The sequence below is a fragment of the Vulpes vulpes genome, chromosome 10, assembly GCF_048418805.1.
Source record: "Vulpes vulpes isolate BD-2025 chromosome 10, VulVul3, whole genome shotgun sequence".
Classification (NCBI taxonomy): Eukaryota; Metazoa; Chordata; class Mammalia; order Carnivora; family Canidae; genus Vulpes; species Vulpes vulpes.
The window spans coordinates 92,625,746-92,650,513 of record NC_132789.1 but is presented as its reverse complement, the minus strand read 5'-3'; the positions used below and the strand labels follow the sequence as shown (position 1 = coordinate 92,650,513).

Below are 24,768 nucleotides of genomic sequence, written 5' to 3'. Positions count from 1 at the left end.
GCTCAACCGCTGAGCCACCCAGGGAGTCCCAAAAGCTTTTTTAAAAAGTGTTATTCAATAGCAATTTACTTATTGTACAAGATTAAAAATCATAGTATCCTTATTTATAAATAAATATATTTGCCAGTATTCCCATTTTTATTTTTACTGTGTAATTATTTGTGACTCCGTGTGAGATTTTGCCATGCTTTGCTTGTGAGTCCATCGTTGTTGGTTTGGTTTTCCAATATGCATTCCAAACCCCTTCTTATCTTCCAGACTCCTTTCCTACAGATACTAGGAAGCTTTTTTTTTTTTCTTCAGATTTTGTTTATTTATTCATGAGAGACACAGAGAGAGGGGCAGAGACACAGGCAGAGGGAGAAGCAGGCTCCATGCGGGGAGCCCAACGTGGGACTCGATCCTGGGACCCCAGGGTCATGCCCTAAATGAAGGCTGACGCTCAATGGCTGAGCCACCCAGATGTTCCTAGATACTAGGAAGCTTAAAACTACATTTCTGAGGCCCTCTTGTAGCTAGAGTTCTTTCTGAGACTGATTCTACTACTCTGATGTATGCTCAATAGACTTGGATTTTGAACTGAGTCATATGAGGAAAGACATAGAATTTGGAGATCTATTTTGCTGCTGTGAAACACAGTGGAAATATCATCCTCCAGGAGGCTGCAGGTATACAGCCAACTTCCAAATTTAGCAGCATCTTCCTAATCCAGTGGCCTTTGGATCAGGGCAGGAGCGTGTAGATCTGAAGCCAATAGTTTCTTAATTCAATAGCTGTCACAAGTAGCTGCTTTCTTGGCAGGAGAGTTTGACATTGCAGGGTATCCCTGATAACTCATTTTAGAGTCTGTATCTGGAGTCCTTCTAAAGAATCTATAACTATTTACTATTTCCTTCATGTAGCTAGAATGGACTCTCCTATTTAGCAAAATTCTGACCGTTACTTGCAATTGCGAATTTCTTCTATAAGCAACCAGTTAGGAGCTAAATAGTACTAACAAAATTATACTAAACCTAAATACTTTGGAGACATTTTAAAAATGCCATGAGGGGCCTAAAACTGAAAAAGAAAATAAGGAATTTTAAATTTGGTGGAAATGTCATGAATTAGACACACATTACTTTGTATAGCAACAGATTTATATAGCATTCTGTATCACAGGTAGTAAAAACTAAGAAAAATTAGGGAAGTCAAAATGCTTTCATTTGTTTTCATTGATGAAACATCTTCCTTTAACTGAGTATATCAAATAGCTTCCTTAAACTGAGTATATCAAATTGTGGTCCTGAGAGATTGAATAAAATATTTTAACTGCTAAGTTGATAAGGAATTAAAAAAAAGAGAGAGAGAAAAAGGGAGGTATTAGGTGATGAAGCACTCAAATGCAGTTAAAATTAGACAACTCTGAAGTTTGGACCTGATAAGTGATTCCCCTTGGGTACTGACAGTCCCTTCATGCAGTATCACAGTAAACACCAGAAATGTGCATGGTTATTTTTTACTGATTATTTGCTTGGTAGGATCCAAATCACTAAGAGATATGTAGGTTGTTAGAAATTTGTGGAGGGCAGCCCGGGTGGCTCAGTGGTTTAGCGCTGCCTTCATCCTGGAGACTCGGGATGGAGTCCCACGTCAGGCTCCCTGCATGGAACCTGCTTCTCCCTCTGCCTGTGTCTCTGCCTCTCTCTCTCTACGTCTCTCATGAATAAATAAATAAAATATTAAAAAAAAAAGAAATTTGTGGAAACGTGGGAAGCCATTCCTCTTTCTGTGTTTTCTCTTGCTTTATGTAAAACTCTTTATAAATTTGCATTGAACTATATATATTGGTATCTTTCTACCAGTCGTATTACTGTGTCAGTCCAGCAGGTTAATATATTTCAAATGGGTAAACTATTAAAATTCTTTTCCAGTTATAAGCTAACAAATTTGGATTTCAGATTTCTCAAAGCTTATCAATTTTCTATATATTTCTTGTATTTTCTATACTATTAATTTCTATTGCACATCAGCATTCTGTTTGGTTTTTTTCTGCTTCCTTCATTGAATAAATTTGTACTCAACTCAAATCGTGTTTCATTGGGGTCAGTAACATGAATATGCTAGTGTTCTATATTTCTTCAGTTATGTATTTCTTCAGTCATAATGAACATTGTATTATACATTGAAGACTACTTTCCCTTTATATTCAGTTATCTATCATCTATCCATCTATCTATATAAAACTATATTCAGTTACATATATAACTTTATGTTCAGTTATATATATAATTGTATGTATATGTGTGTATATATATACATATATGTATATTTATTTTTTATTCATAGGTCAACCTTAAAAGTTGTTCCTATATTCATATTGATTTTTATCAATAGATCTATTGTTTATAGATCTATTGCTCTTCTTTTAGGTTTTAGATAGGATTAAAGATGGATAACAATTTTTGACTTTGCCTGGAGAGCTGCACCAGCTATATCTGGACTTTACATTATTTATGTCTTCCTCTATGTTGAATGACTGAAAGTGTTTTCCCCAAATTCATATATTGAAATGTACGGTTCAATGTAATGATATTAGGAAGTGGGGCCTTTGAGAGCTGGATAAGTCACAATAGTGGATAGCACCATTTATAATAGAGGACCTACAGAACTCCTAAGCCCCTTTTCCCATGTGGGGCTACAGTGGTAAGATGGTCATCCAGGAAGTGAGTCCTCATCAGACACCAAACCTGTGGTTTCCATTAACTTAGACTTGTTAATCTCCAGAGTTAAATGTGTGAGAATTAAACGGCTGTTGCGTATAAGCTTATTCAGATTGTGGCATTTTGTTACAGTGGCCTGAACAGATTGATACTAATCAACCTAAAGTCCTTGAGGGATATGGTAAAGACTGAGTCAGACTAATCCTTAAGACGTACCTCTTTAGGTCTACTACAGTTTATAAAAATGTTTATGTTGAGGAATGTTGGTGTTCATTTTAATGGTTATACATTATTCCATGTTGAATACTTAATAAGAGATTTTTCTATCAATATTGGTGTTTAAATTTCTTACTTTTACAAACAAAGCTTCAATAAACTTTTTTGTACCTGTCTTACAGACAACATGAACAGGATTTTTTTCTCTAGGGTGTACACATTGAAGTAGAATTGCTATGTTGTAAAGTATGTGCATCTTCAGTGTTACTAGGTTGTGACAACTTCTCTTTGAAATCTTATACTGCTTTGTATTTTCATATGCAATGTGTGTTCCCACTAGTACTTGGTATCAGAATTAAAACTTTGAAAGGCTTTTCTCATTCACACTTTTGTTTTCATTTGTATTTTTCCAATGCAATGGCTAATATTTTTATATTTATTGGCCCTAGTTTTTCTATAAAATATATACTCAAGTGTTTTGCCTTTTTTTTTTCAATTGTTCTTTCTTTCAGATTGATTTGAAGGAATTCCTTATATTCTGGATATTATTCTTTTGTTAGTTTTTTTTTTTTTTGCAAATATCTCCTCCAAATCTGTGGCTTAACATCATATTTTTTGTTTTAGATATCTTCTGTAATACAGATATTTTTATTGCAAAATAATGTAGTTTATAATTTGTAGATTATATGTTTTAATAAGGCAATAATTCTCTGTCCTAAATTCACAGACATATTTTTTATTCCAAGTATTTTTTAAAAGATTTTTATTTATTTATTCATGAGAGACACACAGAGAGAGAGCCAGAGACACAGGCAGAGGGAGAAGCAGGGTCCATGCAGGGAGCCCAATGCGGGACTCAATTCCAGGGCCCCGGGATCACACCCTGAATCAAAGGCAGACGTTCAACCACTGAGCCCCCCAGGCCTCCCTATTCGAAGCATTTTAAAGTTTAGCTTTACAAACTTTAATCTACATGGAAATTACTATTTTCATATAAGGTAATGTAAAAATGATCTGGTTTCACCTGTTTTAAAAACAGATAACCATTTGGCTCTGACCACTTATTGCATAATACCTCCTTATCCACTGATAAAGTGCCACTTTTGTTATATATCAAGTGTGGATATTCTCTATATGTATAGATATTTCCCTTTTCAAGTTTTTAATAGTTTAATTTAGGATATATATATTTAATTTCATAAATAAGATTGGCATGTAATTTTCTTTATAAAACTGTCTTTGTTTTGCTGTGATGGCCAGACATGGCCAGACATCCAGACATGATATTAGATCACAGAGATACGGACTAAATATTAGGAATGATAGAGAAGTGATCTAGAACATGGCTACTCCACAGCCCTGAACTGCTTGAACTTTTACATTAGAGAGCAGTAGAGTTCAAGCTTACTTGAGCTCTATTTGGGGGATCCGTTCATTTTTTGTCTGAAAATCTAATCTCAAATGATCTTATATATATTCTATATTTTCTTGAGCTGTCTTAACATTTTAAGTAAAACATATTCATTTTTAAAGCTTCCAATTCATTGTGATGAGGTTGTTCATAATAATCTCTTATGATCTGTAAAATGTTCTACAATTGCATGATATTTTGCATATTGTATGTTATTTGCACATCTGTCTTTTTTTCCTTAATGAGTTTTATTTTGTTTTTGTTTTTGTTTTGTTTTGTTTTTCTAGGATTTTATTTATTTTAGGGGGGAGAGAGAAAGAGCAAGTGGGGAGAGGAGCAAAGGGAGGGTACAAGCAGAGCCTGACATAGGACCTGATCCCACCACCCTGAGATGGTGACCTAAGGTGAAATCAAGAGTCACATGCTTAACCTACTGAGCCACCCAGGTGCCTCTGGTATTCATCTTTTTTTTTTTTATATATAAGAATTCAATTTTATTATTTCTTAAGATTTTATTTATTTATTCCTGAGAGAGAGAGAGAGAGAGAGAGAGAGAGAGAGAAAGAGAGAGAGAGAAAGAGGCAGAGACACAGGCAGAGGGAGAAGCAGGCTCCAGGCAGGGAGCCCGAAGTGGGACTTGATCCAGGTCTCCAGGATCACGCCTGGGCTGAAGGCGGCGCTAAACTGCGGAGCCACCGGAGCTGCCCTGTATTCATCTTTTTAATAATCTTTATTGATCATTGTTATTGATTCTTTGTGACATAAGAGATCATTGCTAATTTCTCTTCTCAGGAATAGATTCTATAGCAGTAAGCTTTATTACTTTAGGTATAAAAACCACATAACCTAGAATTCTTTTAAGGATGCAAGTCATTAAAAACTTGTTCTGTTTTTTTTGTGTGTAGCTGTTAGGCTTAGTTTTCCACAGCTTTGGCTTGGGTAATTAATACATTTAAAAAATATATGTATCTCATATTTATTAATTGTAATTATAAACATTAGTCTCATAAAAATCTTCTATGTTGTTGCAGTCCCATTCTTATTTCCAAATCTGTTTTTATTTTGTTTATATTTTCACTGTGTGTCCTAGAGATTAGTTTGTTTTTCTGGTTTTGGAAGTTGTTCTAGCTTTTATTTACATAATGTATTATTTGTTGAATACATTTATTTGTTGAATACTACCTCACTGTTTTTTTTAAATTATAATCTTTTACTTATATTTTGTTCTGTTTGTTACTATTATTGTTATTATTATATAATCCCTCCAAATATTCTTTGAATCATATTCCTAAGTGCTTGGGATATCGGAGGAATGTAAACCTTAGGGGAAGAAAGGGACTCCTTCTAATAGATTTTCCTGGGGAGCTAAGTTTTCATCATGTCCTTTATTTAGTAACTATTTAGATGGCTTTTTCAAAATGTTTGGATCCTAGTTCTGTAAAAACTCTTCCCCTGTAGTTCTTTGATAAGATGAAAATCATGCAATTTTACTAAGAGATCTGCTTGGGGACAGACTGCAATAATATTCAAGTACTGATGAATGCATTAGATGTATTGGCTCTCTGAACCCTTGAGAGATAATAATGAATAAGAATCTTGCAGTGGAACCCCAAGTCTTTATTTTAGCACATTTCCCCAGGTCATTTTGATACACAGCCAGTATATCTTTCCCATTGTCTCTAAACAGTAAAGTGTTTTGCTTGAAATAGGTAGAAATTTGTGTGGAATGAATGGACTTTAACTATTTCCCAATCATATGCAAAATGAAGCTGAAAAAAAGTTTTATTTTAAAATCTAAGGCATTAAATGAAATGCTAAAGGATTCAGTTTTTCTTCGTTGTGTTATCTGGTCACAAGTATCTGGTATCCCTTGTCTAGTCACAGAAGCAAAGATGGTTTCTGAACATGAGCTAATTGGCAAATATGATGCATTTTAAATGTACAAGGAGAAAACCTTATTTAGTATATTTGATGGAGTTTAAACGTCTCAATTTTCAGGTTCCTTTATAAAAATGATTTTGGCTTTGTTAGCAGTGTGGTAGTGTCACTCTAGGAGTGTAAGATTTGAATGACATTTGTAAAAATCATTCATTTTCTGCCGAACTCTTCATAGTTCATGCTCATTTTCAGTGGTCAATTATCTCCACCTCAGAGTCCTACACAAGTGATGTACTTATTCCCAAGGGATAGGTGTCAGTTCCATTTGATCGTACTAATAAGATTCCACATAAGGGCGAGCAGCTCTTATGCATGTTGGCAGAGCTGGTCCTGCTGATTAAATGTCCTTCGGAGGCACTCTATAAATTAAGGCACAAATCGGTGCTCCTGATCACCACAGCTCTTGTGCTCTCACACTAATTCTGTGATGCTGGGGAGCTCAGACATATTTCATATTATTCAATTTCTTTATTTCCATGATGCAGAATTTGGAGAATATGAAAATGCATAAAACACACTTGAAATCATATTGACATTTTAAACTCCAAGCTTTTCTCTGTGAGATAGTGGGCATTTATCAGCTGTTTGATGAACTGTCGTCTTTCGAACACCCTCCCAATGTCACATGATCAGTCCTTGGTTCTCAAGTTAGAAGCTAGAGCAGTATCTCTCAGCATTCCTACTGTCTACACGGTTCTGTTACTGAAAGTTAGAGTTTGGGGACCCAATCTGCAATCTTAATGGTGTGAGCTATAATTCTGGTGCTCAGTGGCAGTGGCAGTGATGTTCTCACCGAGGCCACCTCTACATTGTGGTTGCTGGCCCAAGTTGCTGGGACTGGCTCTCCAACAGAAGGTTGGAGTTAACAAACCTTCTTAGTTAACCTCCTTATATCCTTTAATAATGTACTAAATGTTACTTAGAATGGATTCTCAACTCTGCAACAAAGGACTCTGAACTTGTACTTTCTCTCACACTTGCTAACCACATTTTGATTTTCTTTTTGTCTTCCAAAAAATGCCATTTGTCCCCAGCTTGGGGCTCCTCATTTGATGTTCCTTCTGCCCCAAATACAGATATACTCAGAATTGGCACTTTTCATCTTTAGACTTCTGCTCTAACACATCCTGGCCATTCTTCACCTACCTAGTGGTCTCTACTATGTTCCCTATTTAGTTGGTTTATGTATGTTCATGTCTCCCTTAAAACATGAGGAGAGAATTCTAGTTTGTTTTGTTTACTGAAGTGTTGTCAGAATCTGAAATAAAGCCTGGCAAATAGTTAATATTCACTTTATATGAATGAATGGATGAATGAAAGAATATGCTTAACATATTGTTTAATTTTTTAAAAAGATTCTTTATTTATTCATGAGCAATAGAAAGAGGGAGAGAGAGGCAGAGAGAAGCATGATCTCGATGGAGCAGGGAGTCTGGCGTGGGGCTAGATCCCAGGACCATGGGATCATGACTGAGGGGAAGGCAGACACTTAACCGACTGAGCCACCCAGGGATCCTGTATTGTTTCATTTAAATACTTTTTAAGGACAGTATTAAGAATCATAGGTTTGGGGATGCCTGGGTGACTCAGTGGTTTGGCGCCACCTTCGGCCCTGGGCGTGGTCCTGGAGACCCGGAATCGAGTCCCACATCAGGCTCCCTGTAGGGAGCCTGCTTCTCCCTCTGCCTGTGTCTCTGTCTCTCTTGGTGTCTCTCATGAATAAATAAATAAAATCTTAAAAAAAAAGTATAGGTTTATATTTTGGCCTAGTAGGAGAAAGAATTGAGAAATTCAAAGTAGAATTGAGCTAGAGGCAGAGAGGATATCAAGAAAAGTGAGGCTTTTTCAAAGGGAAAATGGTGAGCCAAAGATAAACCCAAAGTATAGTGATTTGAGATTATCACATGTACATTCCTAGCAGGCATGTACTCAGAACCTCATGAGAAACTGCAACGGATAAAAGAAAATCTGAGAAGGCTAAGATGTCCCTGCCATTTTAATGCTTGGAATACTTAAGGAAAAAGAAGGACAGTGTAGGGAGCCTGTGTGGCTCAGTGGTTGGGCATCTGCGTTCGGCTCAGAGTGTGATCCCTTGTGTAGGGATTGAGTCCCACATTGACCTCCCTGCATGGAGCCTGCTTCTCCCTCTGCCTGTGTCTCTGCCTCTCTCTCTCTTTCTGTGTGTGTCTCTCATGAATAAATAAATAAAATCTAAAAAAACAAAAAAGAGCAGTATATAGAAATGGAAAAAGGAAATACAGTAAAAGATGTGTGATGCAGTCCTGCCATTGTTGAAAATAAGTTTCCCTAAGAGTTTACATTGCTCTGAATGAAAAGTCTGAAGCCAAGATTTGGGGATAGGTTCTCCATTATCAAAAATAATTGTTTAAGATTAAACAATTGTTCTAAAATTTATTCCTATGAAATAGGGGATGAAGCACTAATAATTTTTGAGAGAAAATTAATCTCTAAACTTTAATATGTAATAGTGGAATACTAGTTAAATCCTACTACTGACAAACTTGCAAATTATACCTTGTTAATCATTTTTCTAATTAGTGGATAGACATCTTGAAGCACCGTGATCATTTAGATTTTAATTGTCAAATAGTGTTATCTATAGTTACTCCTTATGTCCTAAACAAGATAAAAAGAACAATTATGTCAAGACAGCAACTATAGTTTTGATGATTGTAGATCATGGCTAATTGGGTAATGGGCATGATTCAGCTCCATTGCTTCTCTGGTCAAAATAATTATGACCATAATTTCCCCTATGCCATGAGCATATATATGTTTTTCTTTCCAAAAAAATCTTAGTGTATAATGTAAATAAGTACATAAAGTTTCTCTCTCAAAAGGAATTACAGATTACACTTCAATTCACTTAAAAGATATTCAGAAATTATTACAACATGCCAATTAATACATACTTACTAATATCCATAATAATATTTACATAGTGTATTAATAACTATGAGCATTTATTGAGCTCATAGTATGTATAGGGAGCTCTTACCACGGCTTTACATAAATTAATATGTTTAATCCTCAGTGTTATCTTATGAGACAGGTTCTTTTTTATTCCCATGTTATATATGAGAAATATAGCTCTTAGGAAGATCAAATGACTTATTCAAGTTTGAACAATAATGAATGAATGAATGAATGAATGAATGAATGAATGGCAGGGTCAGGATTTTCACTCAGGGATCCTGCCACCAAGTCTGTGTCCTTAACCAGAGAATGATACTGCTGTGGTAGTGAAAAAAAAAAGTTGTTTTGAGTTAGCCCAGCTCAAATTTGGGCTCAAATTTCAGTGCTGACTGTGACTTGAAAGCTATTCCTCGATCTCTCTCAAATTTAAAATCTTCATTTGCAATAAATAAGCAAAAATTAATAAACAAATAAAAATCACGAAGCCATAAAAATACCTCCTGTGTATGTCTGAAACTAGCATAGTGTTTGAAGATAAGGTAGTGTGTCAAAGCCCCTAGCACACGGATCAGAATATGCTATGTCCTCAGGTGTCAGTAGTACTTTCCTTCCTGTGTTAGAAAATTGTCAAAATAAACCAGAAATCCTTTCGCTTGCTATTTTCTCCATTCTGCAAATTGAATGGGAGTGGGCTACTGTTGGGAGGCCTCCCCCAACTCCTGGCCCTGACACACACACTAAAACAGATGTGATTGTCAGGCTCGTGCATGCTGGAGACTGTTGTTTCCTCCTATTCCAGGAGCCTGAACAGTATCACTTCCAATATTGTGATTTGCCTCGGTCATTGTGTTTGTTTCTTGGCTAATTTTTAAATGTAATATTTAAGAAGAAGAACCCCTCCTAACTGGTATATCTGCTTCTTTTATTTCAATTTATTTATTTATTTATTTATTTTTAGAGAGTAAGAGAGAGAGTGCACTCAAGTAAGCGTGGGAGGGGGGGAAGGGCAAGGTGGAGTGAGGGAGGAGAGAATTTCAGTGAGACTCTAAGTTGAATGAGGGGCCTCAAGTTGGGATCAAGGTGAGGTTCAATCTCAGGACTCTGAGATCATGACCCTGAGATCATGACTTGAGTGGAAACCAAGAGGCAGAAGCTTAACTGACTGAGCTACTCAGGCAATCTGCCCTCTATATATGCTCTTTAACATTAATGCTATTGGATATAATTATCTATCTGAAAAACTAACAAATTGGGTCCTTTCCTTTATCTTTTTTTTATTTGGGTACAATTTTCTTTTAATTTATTGATTTCAGGTTTCTGGATGATTGTAATAAATTTTCAAATATAAAAGCAGACTTCTTATAGCACTATCATTTTATAATTTTCAGAAATGCACAAAAAGCATTCAGTTGGGGATTCCTTTAACAAATAAAATCATTTAAAAACTCCCAGTAGTGATGCTTTCTCTTTGATTCATGTTATTGGAAGTAATCTGTAGAACTGAAAATATTTCCCCAAATCAAAATTTATAATACTTCTGAAAAAAAAAAAAAGACTGTGAAGCATTAGATTTAAGAACTTTATAGTCTCGGATTATTCTCTCCCTGTTGCTGATTACTATGGCTTACTTCCATTTTTAACATTCAAGTGTAGATCATGTAATTAAAAATACCAATAATAGCTGACTACACCACATCACTGAAGAGATCAGAAACTGAGGCTATTTAAATAAATCTCACATTAAAAATAGACTGGCCTATAGGGGTTCTAGTTTGAGATAAGGAGGCTTTTTATATACAGGTGTGGCATCAGGGTCTCCTATATAGTGTGACATAAGGAGAGCCATGAGACACTTTTCTCTTATTAACCTTACATTCTTGCAATGTTTGTCTCAACTTTAGCACATTTCCTCAACCAACCAAGAGAAATATATTTGTAATAACAAATAAGTTGTGGATCTACAAATAACATTAGGTAAATAACATTAGGTAAGTTACCAGTCAACTATGGCATAGGATGTTCTTTTGTTGAGAAAACAATATTTCTTACTGTGTGGTTGATATCATATGCTCTAGTGAAAAAAAAAGAGAGTTAGAAGCAAGTGGAAATTCAGAAGTGATTTTCTGACATTATGAGAGGAAGTCATAGAAGTGAAAGAACAATGAGAACACTGGAGTGTTAAAGAGATAATAGGGCAGCAAGCGTCAGCAGAATAATTGAAAAGGGGAATTAATTAAATATATATCTGTTTCTTCCTGGGCTATCGGTCTGTTTCATACATTTATTTTTTGTATCCTTTTACCAATATCACACTGTGAGAATACTCTAGGGTAGAATAAGTCCTAAAATTAGGTGATACAAGTCCTCTAGTGGGTATTTGTATGGTCAGTTGTCTGATTAAATGTTTTGCCCCCTTTTCCTGGCCTTTTGTCTTTTTACTATTGATTTGTATTAGTTCTATAGATTTTCTGGACAAAAATCCTTTGTTGGTTTTACAAATTGCAAATATTTTATTCTTACTCCTGGGCTTGCCTATTCATTTTTTTAAATGACATCTTCAGATACAGAGAATATTTCTTTTGACAAAGTCCAATTTATCAATTCTGTTCTTTTCCAGTTAGTGCTTTATGTGTCTATCAAAGAAATCTTTGCTTCTCTGAATGGCTTGGAGATATTCTCCTATCACTTCTTTTAGACGATTTATAGTTTTAGCTTTTGCATTAAAGCCTACAATATATCTTGCATCAGATATTTACTGAAAAGAAATGAAAACATATGTCAACATAAAATCTTTGACAAGAATATGCACAGCAACCTTATTCATAATAACCCTATGACAGAAAGCAAATTGCTATGAAGAAGAAATGGGTAAACAAATCCTATTGTACTCGTACAATGGAATACTACTGAGCAATAAAAAAGAACATGCTACTGATACACTCACAACTCTGATGAATCTCACACATGTTATGCTGCACAAAAGGAACCAGACACCAAGGAATACATTTCTATGATTCTATGTGTATGATGCCCAAGAACAAACAGAATAATTTTAAGGTCATAAAAATCAGAAAGTGGTTAACTTTGTTACCAAGGTGGTGATAAGGTAGGTTCTTATTTTTCAATAATGAGCAGAAATAACTTTATGGGATTACAGAAAAGTTCTATATCTTGTTTTGGATGGTGGTTATATGCTGTATACAGCTGTCAAAATCTATCAAAATGAACACTTGAAATCTCTACATTTTATTGCATGTCCCTTATACATCAATAATAAAAAGAAATAGGACATTAAAAGGAATAATGGCATTTTATTAATGGCAGTTATAATGTGAACAGTCATTTCATAAATAGTATGCCCCTTGGAGTTGTACTGTCTGCGAACTATGGCTGTGTCCAGTGGCCATAGCAACCTACACACAGACAACAGGAGCAGCATTACTCTGACTTGATGTAATAATATACAAGCAGCCATTTAGCAACAGCCGTTATTTTGGGCTTGCTTACTTAGTTTTAAGCACTTTGCAGCTATTATTTCAATTAATTGATCATTAGAGGCCACAGTAATTTTTATTATCAACTGACTATGCAGCTTTTCTTTGCCCCTTGCTAATGAGGTCAGTAACGTGAGTCTATGACTTTAAAATGGTGAAAATTCATCAAAAGCCAATGTGTATGAAGAGATGATAAAGAAGAAAAATATTCCTAAACTAGCAAAGTGTGACTGTCAGTTTGTTTTAATGCCCAGGACTAGCCATAGGCAAATGTTTAATAGGGAAGTTTATCTTCAGTGTCTCATGAACCCTTCCTCTAATAAAATCACATCACTTTAATAAAAAGCACATCCTTTTTACTGCTGCCCCCAAACACTCCATTTCACTTCATGGAGCTTACCTAGAGTTTCTGTATGTGTCCTGTACATATTTGCTATGTTTCTATGTGTGTTGCTCATACTGAATCACTCATTCCTCATAGTAAGCTTGCTTGGTAGGGACATTTATTTCTTCATTTGACATAAGATGGAACTGACACACAAATATTAAGTAACTTCCCAGAAACAACATGGTTCAAACATAAGAGATTCAGTATTGGAGTCAATGCAATTCGATGCCAGAGCTTTGCATCCTCGATCACCATACTTTGTGTCTCTCTCAAATGTCCCTTCATTGTTATACTATTTACCTCTAAAACATATGGGTTTACATTTCCTCTTATTACTCTCTCATTTCTTCAAAGGTGCACTCTGCCTTTCCCCACAGGCATACAAGGTGACACTCAGACACCAACAGCTAATAGAGGAGATAATATTATTCATCAAGTCCCTTTAGTACAAATTATTCATAGGCAACCGTCTTCTCTATCGATTCAACCAACATGTATTTACTAAACACTCTGTATGAGAAACTTGTTGACTCTGAGGGTTCAGATACTAAGAAGGACTCTCTTGGAAGATAGTCTCAAATTTCAGACATTTCAGGAGGGATGATATTCTGATGCTGGTGTTACTGCTCTCCTGGAAACAACTCAGTGTTGTCATCCTAAAAACTGATGCCACCAATCCTATCTTTCACTAATTAAAATTCCAAGCCCTGAAGACTACAAAAGAGAAACAGCTAGGGCTTAGAACAGGATCTGAAACATAAAGGTTAGAGTACTTTTTACAGGCTGTGGCCACCACCACCGTGACAGCCAACACACTCTGGTAGAGATGGTGTGGCCCATTTAGACCTGAAAAGCATCTGAAAATTCCAGTGATAGTGACTCATCTCATGGTTGGACTGTCACCAATCATGAGGGTTCTGATCTAGAGATAGTGAATTCTGAACATGGTATAGCCAGTGACAGTTGTGGGCTCACTCTAGAATATATATCTTTAGAGCAAGAGAGGCTCTAAGTATTGCAGTCAGAGCAGGGAGAGAGTAGCCAAAATGGCACAGGGTAAATAGAAGAAACTGCTTATCCAGCGTTGATGGAAATGAAACCAGCAATTGAGAGAGAAGAAGTGTCTATTTTGGAAATGTCAGTGATGATTATGATATTATTAACCTTAAGCCACCTAAGTTAGAAGAAATTAGAAATCAAGATGCTATAGTTGTTGAAGGAGCATAGAGTTCAGAAGACTTCACCATGGGCTAGGGGTGCTGGGTGTCTCAGTCATCTGAGCCACCAACTCTTGGTTTCAGTTCAGGTCATGACCTCAGGGTCCTGGGATTAAGCCCAAGTGGGACTCTCCGCTGAGTGTGAAGTTTGCTGGAGATTCTCTCCCTCTCCCCCCTCCCTCTGCTCTCTCTCTCTCTCTTAAATAAATAAATAAATAAATAAATAAATAAATAAATAAATAAATAAAATCTTAAAAAAACAAAACAAAAAACAAGGGCTTTTCTTCCAGTAGCCAGTATACATTCTGTCAGCCAGAAAGTGTATTTTCATCCCAACCTAGTGATGATAAATCAAGTAGTGATGAAACCAGTCATCAGCCTAGTCCTGCCTTTAGATGACGCCGTGCTAGGAAGAGGATGTTCTAGTTCAGAATCTGAGAAATGGCTACTCCCCGAATAAGAAATGGAACCCTCTAAGGAGTTGTGTGAATGCCAGTTCAGCAGTGGTCTCAATAAGTGTGTTATACTTGCCTTGGTTATTGCAACTGGCGTGGGGTTTGGACATTTCTATGGCACAATTCAGATTCAGAAGCGTCAACAGTCAGAAAGATATGTGAAGATGAATCAAATGATAGGAAGGATTCTCTTTCCCTATGTCAACAGGAACAAGAATATTTTATAGATTATAAGTCATTGAAGGGAAATCTTGTAAGATGTTGGGCCCTTATTGAAGAAGAGATGTCCTTTGACACTCAGAAAAAGAATCTCGATACAGAGAAGCAGTATTAAACATATCTCTGGAAAGGGAAGAAAAAGCCTTATCTTCATTACAGGAAGAGTTAAGGAAACTAAGAGAACAGATTAGGATATTGGAAGATAAAGGGACAGGGACTGAATTACTTACAGAAAATCAGAAACTCAAGCAGCATCTGGAAGAAGAAAAGCTGAAGACACAGCTTCTTTAATCAAACGGAGACTCTGCAGAAGCAAAGATGCTAAGGGAGGAGCTAGAGAGAGAATGACTAATAACCATGGCTTTAAAAGTGGAGCTCCAGCAGCAGGGCTCTAGTGAGTCATACTGCAACCCAGACTCTCCCAATGTAGTGACTGAAAAAAAGAAAAAGGAAATAGAAATTTTACGGGAAAGACTCACTGAGCTGGAACAGAAGCTAAAGCTCAAACAGCAGCATTCCGATTTGTGGAAAAGTCTGTATAGTGAGGCAAAAGATCAAAATGTAAAACAAAAAAATGATGGAAAATAGAAAGGGAGCAGAGAAAACTACAGGATTAAAAAGAAGTTGAAGGAGATTATTTTTTGGTTCAGTTAAGAAAATATTTGATGCCATGAAGAATTCCACCAAGGAGTTTGTGAGGCATCATAAAGAAAAAATTAACCAGGCTAAAGAAGCTAGATAGAAAATCCAAAAAAGTGTTTGAATTCAGTTAAATCTATTTTCAGGCATCTCAAAGAGACACTAAGAATATCTTTGATGAAGAGGGCAATCAAAGATTTGGTGCCACAAAAGTAGAAGCAGCTAGAAAACCAACCATAGTCTTTAGTGAATATTTACACCCACAGTAAAAGGCACATACACAAAACCAGAATAATAAGGGCCCTACTGTGCAAAGAGAGGAAAGGAGAGAAATGCCAACTCACTGAAGAATTTAGAAAAAATACAAACTGATAGAAATGCAGTGCTGTGTATGGCTGTAGTGAAAACTATGATTCTTTCAGAATGTCTTGTTCTGGTATATTCGAATGTGTTCAACAGGAATCCAATAACCTTTTTTAATATGAAAGCATTGAATGCTGTAAGGGTAGATGAATTCAGACAGTTAATTAAGAAGCATTTATTAGAAAAACTAGATAGTTTTCATCATTGGAGAGAACTCAATCAATACATCAATGAGCTTTTCCTAAATGGTGTCTTTATACATGATCAGAAGCTCTTTACGGGACTTTGATAATGATATTAAGGGCTATCTTAAAGACATGAAGGAATATCAAGTAGATAATGATGGGGTGTTTGAGAAGCTGGATGGATACACATATATGGACATTTCTTTGGTCACACTCTTTCCCCTTCATATGGATCCAGTCAACCAGATAAAAAGCAATGTATGGTAAATATTGAAAACTCCAGGCATCAACAACAAGACCAGAGCCCCCACAGTCACAATCTTATAAAAGGGAAGGTAAATGACATAAATATGGTCTCACTAGTGGAAGGCACATGGCAAATCTTGAAATGGAATTGGGGTACTTACCTTTTGAGCCTAAATTTTGATCATCATGATTAAGTTAGATGAGAAAATGGCAACAGAAACATGGATGCTTTCTGCCATGTTTGGTGTTGAAACTAAAATGAAATTATCAAGATAATATCTTTCTATCATTTCTAAGTATCAGTTCGATGACTTCACGTTATTACTCAGAAGCATCAAGCAAAATCTTACTGACTTACATTTTCCCGTAGTTTAGCTTTGTTGAACTTTTTTTGGCACTGGGAATGTTCAATTGTAGGTTTAAGGAAGCCAGGCATGCAACGGATTTTGTGCAGGGAATGAATCTTCCTTTCCGTGCATGAGCCTAAAGCAAGCTCAAATCATATGACAAAGTGTAATTAACATTGATAGTCGCATTAAATTTGCAGTAGAGCTTGAAAAAAGTACATTGTGATGGGATTTCATCTTTAACATTTTATAATCTTGTACTTGCTTCTTGTCCTTTTATGGATTCAAGAGCCCGTTGACTTGTGAAGAATTCTCTGCCTTCTCAGGAGCTTGCTGACTTGTTCTCTTGTGAAATTTCTTGCACATCTGAATATTGTGGAAGAAACAATAAAACTATATCATGAGGAAAACTAAAGGTCTTCATTTAAAATCTGGCATTTGTATTAATGTATGATTTTATACTTTGTGATATTTTTTATACATTTCCTCAAGTAGTGATATTTGGTAAAACCACTGGGTTTATTTGCTAGTTCCATGAATCTTACTCAGTGTTCACAGGAGTATTCATGCAACCTCTGAATATTTCTACCCAGCAACGTCTACTTCTCAAAGAAAGATTTAAACACAGTTCAGAATTTCATCTTTTGTTGAGTTTCCCTTTTAATTTCCATTCATAGTCATATATGTGACTTCCAGTTCCACCTTCTGGCAAATGAGTGTAGAAGAACACAGCAATTCTATCATAGTTGCTTGAAATTAGGAAAGCACTTATTTCCTAGAAGTAAACAAATGTTCAAGTAAAAAGGCTATATTTTTCTGGAAAAAAAAAAAAAACATTTACCATCTATTCTCATGTCTGCTTCCTATCGCTGCTGTAACAAACAAATTTGCTAGCTAAAACAAAACAAAACAAAACAAAAAAACCCACAAATTTATTATCTTACAGTTCTGGAGTGCCAAAATCTGAAGTGGGTTTCACTAGGTCAAAATTAAGGTGTTGGCAGAGCTGGAGGTTCTAGGGGAGAATCTATCCCCTTGAATTTTCCAGAGGCTGCCTGCACTCTTGGCTAGTAGCCTCTTCTGCATTCAAAAGTCAGCTGAATCACTATATTGTGCAATTGAAACTATTATAATGCTGTATGTTACCTACCCTGGAATTAAAATAAAAGCAAATGAACAAACGAATTCCCCAAAGCCAGCAGTGCCTAGCACCTTTACATTTCCCTCTGACCTCCTGCTTCCCTTTCAACTTGTAAGGACCTCTGAGACTTCTTCAGGCCCTCCTGGATAATCCTGAATTATCTCTCCATCTCAAGATTCTTAATTTAGTCACAACTCCAAAGTCCCTTTTTGCCATGTAAAGTAACATATTCCTAGGTTTTAGGGATTAGGACGTGGACATATTGGAGCAGGGGACATTTTCTACCTATCACATTATAGGAACACTTTCTTACAGTTCTGTATTCCATAATAACTCTCTGTATTGGAAACACAGCTATCCATAAATCATATAATTAATAGTCGGGATATATGTTATGCCTGAAGTAAATTTCTTTTGAGACTTCCTCAAAAGTGTCCCAGAAGGAAAAAAAAAAGCATTCTGTAAACATTCTTAATTGGCACAGAAATCACTCCACAGAATATCTAGATGATAGACACATGTCTTTTAATAGACTCTTGTCCCTCCTTCCTCCCTCCTTTTCCCTCTCCTCCAATCCTGTCTCTCTTGCACACACACATACATGCACACACATCTACAACATCTCTACTTACTACTAACAGCAAATGCACAGTGATAAAGAAAATATCTAGTTCAGAAGTATATCGTGCTTGGTCTTAAATAAAAAGCACTCATATAAGGAGAAAAATATTTAAAATGTCCAAGGGATTGCTTGAAGGGTGTGAAACATCCTTCCCAGGAGAAATAATCTCATAGTTTAAGCTAAATTTATGGCAAGAATTTGACGGGTTGGTTCAGTCCTCTGGTCCCTCTGGGGCAAAATGCAATGTGCTGGACTTGGCAGATGAGTCAGAAAGCAAGAATTCACATTGAACTTGCTTCTGAGAAGGAAAAAATTCTCTTTAATGAATGCTTTGGAAAGGTTTCTTGAGCACTAACCTTGGTAGATGTTGGATTCAAGATCATTAACCACCCAAGATAAACAGTCCATGGGAGGTGTGTTCTCCCCATACGTGGGTTGCAAATGGACTAGTTGTTTACAATAGCTGCAGTAAAACGAGAACAAAGTTAAGTAGTGATGAGTCAACTATGCAAGCTTCTTTCTCTAAAAGTGCAAGGACAAATAGCATCAATTTCCAAATTTGAAAATTACTCAAAAATATACAATTTATTCAATTCAAAAAATTTGCCAATGAATTATTTAGAAGGATCAGCAGAAAGAATGATAGGATTAGATTTCCAAATCTTCTTCTTAGTAGCTGAGGGACTTTGCTTAATAAATTACTTAGCCTCAACATATTTCAGGTTCTTTACCTTTAAAATGAGGGGGACAATACATTTGCCCAGCCTACATTGCAGTGTTGTTGTGAGGATTATGATGACCTGAAAGAATAGTCGGGAATCACTCGGCAATATACTGTCAAGCAATGAAATTCCACACGAGCTTTATTAAATATTCATACTTGTAAAGCATTTATAACAATGCCTGACATGAGTTTGTAAATTATTACCAAATGTTAATTCAAGATATGAAATGTAGTAACAAATGAAGCTGCAGATTTTTAGTCTTTCTTTGTCAACTTTAGAATAATCAGTATCCAGTTACAGTGTGCAATTCAGTGAGTTATGACACATGTGTACACTCGTAAAACACTCTCCTGATCAAGATAAATAACATTTGCGTCACCTTCAAAAGTTCCCTCATACCTGTTCGTGGTGTGAGTATAGATTATTTTGAACTTTATGGAATTTCATATAAATGGAATCATGAAGTATAGATTCTCTGGTGTCTAGTGCCTTTTCCTCAGCATAATATTTCTGACTTCTTCTAGCACAATGTTACTGCATGTTTCCTTGGTTCCATTTTATAGCTGCATAGTATTCCATTGTGCTGCATATAATAATATCCATTTCCTTGCTAATCAACATTTGAATTGCTTTCAGTTTTTAACTATTATAAATAAAATTACTGTGAGCATTTTTTTTTTTAAGAGAGAGAGAGAGAGAGCATGTGCATGAGCCAGGGGGATGGGGGTTGGGCAGAGGGAGAGGGAAAGATTCTTAAGCAGGCTCTACACTCAGCACAGAGCCAGTCACAGGGTTGAGTGCACAAACCTGAGATCATGACCTGAGCCAAAATCGAGAGTTAGACATTTAACTGACTGAGCCACCCAGGGCTCCCACTCTGAGCATTTCTACCTATCTTTGTGAGGACATAAGTTTTTATTTCTCTTGGACAAATCTCAAGGAATGAAATTTCTGGGTCATATGTAAATGTATGTCTTCAAGAGCAACTGCCCAATTGTTTTTGCAAAATGGTTGTGTCATTATACTTCCCCATCAATGATGTAGTTTTCTCCAAATAACTGACAACAATCATTTGCACCAGTTTTTATTGTAGCCATTTGCATGTGTATAGCAGCATTTCATTGAAGTTTTACTTTACTGTTTCAACTAATGATGTTTATTAATATTTGATATATCTTAAGAATTATTCTCAAAACAAATTTTACATTGTATGATAACTAATTTGAATTTAAATAAAACTTTAAAAAATAAAAATAATAAATAAATAAATAAAAACTTATAAAAAGAATTATTCTTAAATTTTTACTAAATTTTAAAATGGTATTACTCATTGAGTTTTAAAAATTCTTTTTACATTCTAGAAACAAGTGTATCTGTATATATATGTGTGTGTATATATATTATATATATGTGTATATATATTATATATATTCTCTCTTAATTTGTGATTTGCCATTTTTATTTCATTAAGCTTGTCTTTAGTAGGGTAATTTTTTATTTTGATAGAGTTCAATTCATTATTATTTTTCTTTTTTGTTTCATGTTTCTGACATCCAATCTAAGAAATTTTTGGTTATCTATTACATTAAAAATGTTCTCATATTTTTCCCTAGAAATTTTACAATTTTAACTTTTACATTTAGTTCTATGGTTTATTTCAAAATAATTTTCAAGTATGATGTGAATGAATTTAATTTTTGTTTTGTTTTGTTTTGTTTTTATGGTGCAGATGTCCTATTGTTGAAGGCTCATTTCTTTTTTTTTTCCTTTTTATTGGCTTGGAAAAATAATTTCTTTTTACATTTTATGTTTTTGGGAGGGGGCTTTTTTAAGCTTTTATTTTGATTCCAGTTAGTTAAGGTGCACTATTACATTAGTTCAGGTATATAACTAGTAATTCAACAATTCTATATATTACCCAGTGTTCATCATGACAAATGCTGTCCTTAATCCCTGTCACCTATTTCACCCATCCCACCACTCACCTTTCTTCTAGTAGCATCAGATTTTTCTATAGTTAAGAGTCCATTTCCTTGGATAAAAAAAGATGTGGTACATATACACAATGGAATATTACTCAGACATAAAAAAAAAATCTTGCCATTTGCAACAACGTGGATGAAACTAGAGGGTATTATGCTAAGTGAAAGAAGTCAACCAGTGAAAGACATTTACCATATGATCCCACTCATATGTGGAATTTAAGGAACAAAACAGAAGATCATAGGGGAAGAGAAGGGAAAAATAAGACAAGATTAAATCAGAGAGGGAGACAAATCATAAGAGGCTCTTAATCGTAGGAAACAAACTGAGGCTTGCTGGAGGGGACCAGGATGGGAGGACAAGGTAACTGGGTGATGAGCATTAAGGAGGGCACGTGATGTAATGAGCATTGGGTATTATATGAGACTGATGAATCACTGACCTCTACCTCTGAAACTAATACTATGTTATATGTTAATTAACTGAATTTAAATTAAATAAATAAAATTTTAAAAAGAGTCTGTTTCTTGATTTGTTTCTCTCTCCCTCTCTTTTTTCCTCTTTACTCATTTGTTTTGATTCTTAAATTCTACATATGACTGAAATCACATGGTATTTGTTTCTCAGCTTATTTCGCTTAGCATAATAATACTCTATAGTTCTATTCATGTCAGTGAAAATGGCAAGATTTCATTCTTTTTTACTGTTGAATAATATTCCATTGTGTATATATAAATCACTTCTTATCCATTCATCAAGAGATGGACACTTGGGCTGCTTCCATTGTTTGGCTATTGTAAATAATACTGCTATAAACATGGGGTGCATGTATCCCTTTGAATTAGTATTATAGTGTATTCTTTGAATAAATATTCCCTGTATTTGAATAAATACTCAATAGTGCAATTGCTGGATAATAGGGTAATTCTATTTTTTGTCTTTCTGAGGAACCTTCATACTTTTTTCCATAGTGGCTGGACGAGTTTGCATTCTGACTAATAGTGCAAGAGGGTTCCTTTTCCTCCACATCCTCACCAGCCCCTGTTGCTTCTTGTGCTATTGGTTTTGGCCATTCTGACAGATATGAGATGACAGCCCGTCATGGTTTTAATTTGTATTTCCTGACCACAAGTGCTGTTGAGCATCTTTTCAAGTATCAGCCAACTGGATGTGTTCTTTGGGACAATATCTATTCATGTCTTCTGCCCATTTTTTGTTGGATTATGTTTTTTGGGTGTTGAGTTTATCAGTTCTTTATATATTTTGGATACATCATTTATTTTATTTTTATTATTTTTTTCAAGATTTTTATTTATTCATTCATGAGAGACACAGAGGGACAGAGACAGAGACACAGGCAGAGGGAGAAGCAGGCTCCATTCAGGGAACCTGATGCGGGACTCGATCCCAGGTCTCCAGGATCATGACCTGGGCTGAAGGTGGCGCTAAACCACTGAGCCACCCAGGGATCCCCTGGATACACAATTTAATGCCTTTATCAGACATGTTGTTTGCAAATATCTTCTCCCATTCTATAAATGCCTTTTAATTTTCTTCATTATTTCCTTCACTATGCAGAAACTTTTTATTTTGATGTAGTCCTGTTTATTTTTGCTTTTGTTTCCCTATTCCCAGGAGACATATGTACAAATGTTGCTATGACTGATATCAGAGAAGTTACTACCCGTGTTCTCTTCTAAGATTTTAATGGTTTCAGGTCTTATATTTAGGTCTTTAATCCATTTTGAGTTTATTTTTGTGTACAGTGTAGGAAAATGGTCCAGTTTATGTTGTTTGCATGTAGCTGTAAGTTTTCCCAAAATAATTTGTTAAAGAGACTTTTTCCCATTGGATATTCTTTTCTGCTTTGTCAAAGATTAATTGACCTTATGATTTTGGATTTATTTCTGAGTTTTCTATTCTGTTCTACTGACCTATAGGTCTATTTTTTTGTGCCAGTACTATACTGTTTGGACTTCTACAGCTTTGTAATATAACTTTTTTTTTTTTTTGTAATATAATTTGAAGTCTGGAATTGTGAGGCCTCCATCTTTGTTTTTCTTTTTTCAAGATCACTGTCTTTTCAGAGTCTTTTGCAATTCCATAGAAATTTTAGAATTATTTGTTCTAGCTCTGTGAAAAATGCTGGTGGTATTTTGGTAGGGGCTGCCTTAAATCTGTATATTGCTTTGAATAGTGTAGATATTTTCACAGTATTTGTTCTTCTAATCAATGAGTATGGAACATCTTTCCATTTCATTGTGTCATCTTCAATTTCTTTCATCAGAGTTTTATAGTTTTCAGAGTTCAAGTCTTACACTGCTTCAGTCAAGTTTATTCCTAGGTATCTCACAATTTGGGTGCAAATATAAATGCATTGTTTTCATGATTTCTTTTTCTACTGATTGATTATTGGTATATATGAGTGCAAGAGATTTCTATACATCGATTTTGTATTCTGCATCTTTCCTAAATTAGTTTATCAGTTCTGGAAGGTTTTTGATGGAGTCTATTGGGTTTTCTATATACAGTATCATGTAAGAGTAGACATTCCTGTCTTGTCCCTAACTTTAGGGGAAATGCTCTCAGTTTTCCCACATTAAGGATGATGCTAGCTGTGGGTTTTTCATAAAAGACCTTTATCCTGTTGAGAAATGTTCCCTCTAAACTTACTTTGTTAAGGGTTTTTATCATAAATGGATATTCTAGTTTGTCAAATGTTTTTTTCTGCATATCTTTTTTTCTGCATCTTTCTCTTACTAGTGTGATGTATTACTTTGATTTGTGAATATTGAACTACCTTTGCAATATAGGGATAAAGTCCGCTTGGATCTTTGCGAATGATTTTTAAAATATATTTTTGGAATCAGTTTGCTAGTATTTTGTTGATAATTTTTGCATGTGTGTTCATCAGGGATATTGACCTGTAGTTCTCTTTTTTAGTGGTGTCTTTATCTGGTTTTGGTATCAACGTAACGCTGGCCTCATATAATGTATTTGGAAGCTTTCTTTCCTTTTCTGTTTTGGAATAGTTTCAGACAAATATGTGTTAACCCTTCTTTAAATGTTTTGTAGAATTCACCTGTGAAACCATCTGTCCTGGACTTTTGTTTGTTGGGAGTTTTTTGATTATTGATTCAATATCTTTGCTAGTAATTGTTCAAATTTTCTATTTCTTCCTGTTTAATTTTTGTAGTTTAAATGTTTCTAGGAATTTATCCATTTCTCATAGGTTGACAATTTGTGGGCACATATATTTTCATAATATTCTCTTATAACTACTTATATTTCTGTGGTTTTGGTTGTTATCTCTCCTCTCATATTTGTAGTCTTAGGTATTTGGGTCTTTTTTCTCTTTTTTTTTCTTGAAAATATTGAATGAGGTTTATCAATTCTACTGATTTTTTTCAAAGAATCAGCTCCTTGTTTCATTTGATCTGTTCTCTTGTGTTTTTTTCCTTTAAAGTTTATATATCATTTATTACTGCCTTTTATTTCTGCGTTAAGATTTTTTCTTTACATTATATTTTTCAAATTTAA

At 35.1% G+C, this 24,768-nt stretch overlaps 1 pseudogene; it reads left to right on the top strand.

Annotated features, from left to right (window-relative positions):
- Window positions 1–16,591, top strand: part of LOC112926942 (cell cycle progression protein 1-like) — a 37,639-nt pseudogene extending 21,048 nt beyond the window's left edge.
- The last annotated feature ends 8,177 nt before the right edge of the window (window positions 16,592–24,768 follow it).